This window comes from Coregonus lavaretus, assembly GCF_964263955.1.
Source record: "Coregonus lavaretus genome assembly, chromosome: 14".
Taxonomy (NCBI): Eukaryota; Metazoa; Chordata; class Actinopteri; order Salmoniformes; family Salmonidae; genus Coregonus; species Coregonus lavaretus.
The window spans coordinates 9,347,020-9,351,232 of NC_140001.1; positions in this window are offsets into that span (position 1 = coordinate 9,347,020).

A 4,213-nucleotide genomic window follows, 5' to 3' on the forward strand; every position below is an offset into this window, starting at 1 on the left:
GAGCCACACCGTTTTCTCCGGTTGATCTCTAGAAACAGATGGTTCTCTAGCCTCATTTACAAATGAAAGGACTGAGAAAATGGATCAACACTCTAAATGTTTTGCAATAACAAACACACCAGATCTCCATTTAAAAGGCCTACTTGTGGAATTCCTGCAGCATGACACACTACAATGAGGAGGGGCCTGATTGGTAGAATGGAGCCAGCGACACGTAGACTAGAGAAAGAACATGAGAGAGAAAGAGGGTGTTGTAAAGAGTGGAGGGGTAACTAGACTATAGAAAAGAGTCGGATAATAAGCCTGCTCCTCTTTCTTGAACTGTAACGACATATAGAATGCTCCTCCGTATAAGCTACACACACACACACACACACACACACACACACACACACACACACACACACACACACACACACAGAGGTGCCTTTAAGCATGCTACACACTACCAGTGGTGCTGTCATCCAGCCTGTCTACACTCTTAGAAAAAAATGTGCTATCTAGAACCTAAAAGGGTTCTTCGGCTGTCCCCAATGGAGAACCTTTCGAAGAACCATTTTTGGTTCCAGGTAGAACCCTTTAGGGGTCCATGTAGAACCATTTCCACAGAGGAATCCACAATGGATCCTAAAAGGGTTCTGCCTGGAACCAAAAAGGGTTCTGCCTGGAACCTAAACGGGTTATCTTAAGGGGAAAGTCAAAGAACCTTTGGAACCCATTTTTTCTGACTGTATTTCCACTGACAAAAACACTGATCAGGGGTGATTAATGCAGGACAGTGGGGTGGGGTCTGGGATAAGGAGCAGGGTTGGGGTGGGGTGAGGGCTAATGAGAGTGAGATATGGGGAGCGTGATCTGTCTGTAACCCCCTCCAATGGGAGTCTGTGCGTGACTCCAACCGACCCTTGTAAATCAGGAGAGGAAATAGGGGGCACGGCGAGTTGTGTTCCACGTAGCTCCCCTTTGACCAGGAGAAGATGTACAACCCACAGGTTTTTATGGCCAGATGGAGAGACCTACTACTGTGACCATGGGGGAGTCTATACATGGATAGATACTGTTAAGTACGGGGTACTATCATTTACAGGGGATTGGGGAATAACACTGGTGTTTTGTATGACCAACAGTGCTGAAACACTTATTTTGCTTAATTGATGTTCCTGTATCACTTGAATAATATTTGCAGTGTAACAACTGCAAAACACGTTGAAAATGACCAATATTGTCTGATTTATAGGTTTGTGGCATGGTAAATTCGGTCTTTATTGAAAGTTATTTCTTGTAGGTGGAGTAAATAGCGGCTATGGACCTCAGCGAGAGTGGACAAGCCGGTCATGCATTGCAGGGCCTAGCAGGGTGCCAAGCCTCTGAGTCTGCCTTAAGAACATCAGAGAGGGTCAGAGTTCATGTTCAATGCCCCAGGAAACAGTTGTGGGGGGTCTCTTCTTTGGCCCTTCAGAGTACAACACAGAACAATGTGTGTGTGTGTGTGTGTGTGTGTGTGTGTGTGTGTGTGTGTGTGTGTGTGTGTGTGTGTGTGTGTGTGTGTGTGTGCGTGCGTGCGTGCGTGCGTGCGTGCGTGCGTGCGTGCGTGCGTGTGTGTGTGTTCAGACAGTATGTATGTGCATTTGTGTTAAGTTGTTGTGCTTGCATAGGGAATGGATTTAGTTTACAAGAAGGTCATGGCCGAGAGTGGGGTGTAGTAACCAAACGATCCGCTCATCAGAAACCGTAGCATAACAATTGCGGCAAGTCAAGCAAAATAAAGAGACCTCAGGATTGTTGGAACCTTCCAAAGGCTCATGATGTTCCGCCACTTTCCTGTCGCTCTGCTCCAATGTCAACTGCTACTAAAACATGATACTGTGTCCTAATGGTCAGCATGAGCTGACAAAATGACTCTGAACACAGTCTATAAGAACCTTCAACAGAGAATGAGCTAGAATCAGGTAAAGGGGAGAGGACATTACTGTTGTTCTATCAAAGTGATGGCAAAAGCTTTTAGACTTTATAAGTGCAACTTAAAACATGTGGTGATGACATAACCTAAGTCTCTCATCATCTCGCTTACATTTGACGATAGGGACACTCAATACACACCAACAAACTGACTAAAGTAGTACTAAAACCAAATGACCTTCAGTTCCTTCAGCGCAGTAGTAAATCAGTAGTGGATCAGTAGTAAATCAGTAGTGGATCAGTAGTAAATCAGTAGTGGATCAGTAGTGGATCAGTAGTAAATCAGTAGTGGATCAGTAGTAAATCAGAAGTGGATCAGTAGTAAATCAGTAGTGGATCAGTAGTGGATCAGTAGTAAATCAGTAGTGGATCAGTAGTAAATCAGTAGTAAATCAGTAGTGGATTAGTAGTAAATCAGTAGTGGATCAGTAGTAAATCAGTAGTGGATTAGTAGTAAATCAGTAGTGGATCAGTAGTGGATCAGTAGTAAATCAGTAGTAAATCAGTAGTGGATTAGTAGTAAATCAGTAGTGGATCAGTAGTAAATCAGTAGTGGATCAGTAGTGGATCAGTAGTAAATCAGTAGTGGATCAGTAGTAAATCAGTAGTGGATCAGTAGTAAATCAGTAGTGGATTAGTAATGGATCAGTAGTAAATCAGTAGTGGATCAGTAGTAAATCAGTAGTAAATCAGTAGTGGATCAGTAGTAAATCAGTAGTGGATTAGTAGTAAATCAGTAGTGGATCAGTAGTAAATCAGTAGTGGATTAGTAGTAAATCAGTAGTGGATCAGTAGTAAATCAGTAGTGGATCAGTAGTAAATCAGTAGTGGATCAGTAGTAAATCAGTAGTGGATCAGTAGTAAATCAGTAGTGGATCAGTAGTAAATCAGTAGTGGATTAGTAGTAAATCAGTAGAGGATCAGTAGTAAATCAGTAGTGGATCAGTAGTAAATCAGTAGTGGATCAGTAGTAAATCAGTAGTGGATCAGTAGTAAATCAGTAGTGGATCAGTAGTAAATCAGTAGTGGATCAGTAGTAAATCAGTAGTGGATCAGTAGTAAATCAGTAGTGGATCAGTAGTAAATCAGTAGTGGATTAGTAGTGGATCAGTAGTAAATCAGTAGTGGATCAGTAGTAAATCAGTAGTGGATCAGTAGTAAATCAGTAGTGGATCAGTAGTGGATCAGTAGTGGATCAGTAGTAAATCAGTAGTGGATCAGTAGTAAATCAGTAGTGGATTAGTAGTGGATCAGTAGTAAATCAGTAGTGGATTAGTAGTAAATCAGTAGTGGATCAGTAGTGGATCAGTAGTAAATCAGTAGTGGATCAGTAGTAAATCAGTAGTGGATTAGTAGTGGATCAGTAGTAAATCAGTAGTGGATTAGTAGTAAATCAGTAGTGGATCAGTAGTGGATCAGTAGTAAATCAGTAGTGGATCAGTAGTAAATCAGTAGTGGATCAGTAGTAAATCAGTAGTGGATCAGTAGTAAATCAGTAGTAAATCAGTAGTGGATCAGTAGTGGATCAGTAGTGGATCAGTAGTAAATCAGTAGTAAATCAGTAGTGGATCAGTAGTAAATCAGTAGTGGATCAGTAGTAAATCAGTAGTGGATCAGTAGTAAATCAGTAGTGGATCAGTAGTAAATCAGTAGTGGATTAGTAGTGGATTAGTAGTAAATCAGTAGTGGATCAGTAGTGGATCAGTAGTGGATCAGTAGTAAATCAGTAGTAAATCAGTAGTGGATCAGTAGTAAATCAGTAGTGGATCAGTAGTAAATCAGTAGTGGATCAGTAGTAAATCAGTAGTGGATTAGTAGTGGATTAGTAGTAAATCAGTAGTGGATAAGTAGTGGATCAGTAGTAAATCAGTAGTGGATCAGTAGTAAATCAGTAGTGGATCAGTAGTAAATCAGTAGTGGATCAGTAGTAAATCAGTAGTAAATCAGTAGTAAATCAGTAGTGGATCAGTAGTGGATCAGTAGTAAATCAGTAGTGGATCAGTAGTAAATCAGTAGTGGATCAGTAGTAAATCAGTAGTGGATCAGTAGTAAATCAGTAGTGGATTAGTAGTGGATTAGTAGTAAATCAGTAGTGGATCAGTAGTGGATCAGTAGTGGATCAGTAGTAAATCAGTAGTAAATCAGTAGTGGATCAGTAGTAAATCAGTAGTGGATCAGTAGTAAATCAGTAGTGGATCAGTAGTAAATCAGTAGTGGATTAGTAGTGGATTAGTAGTAAATCAGTAGTGGATAA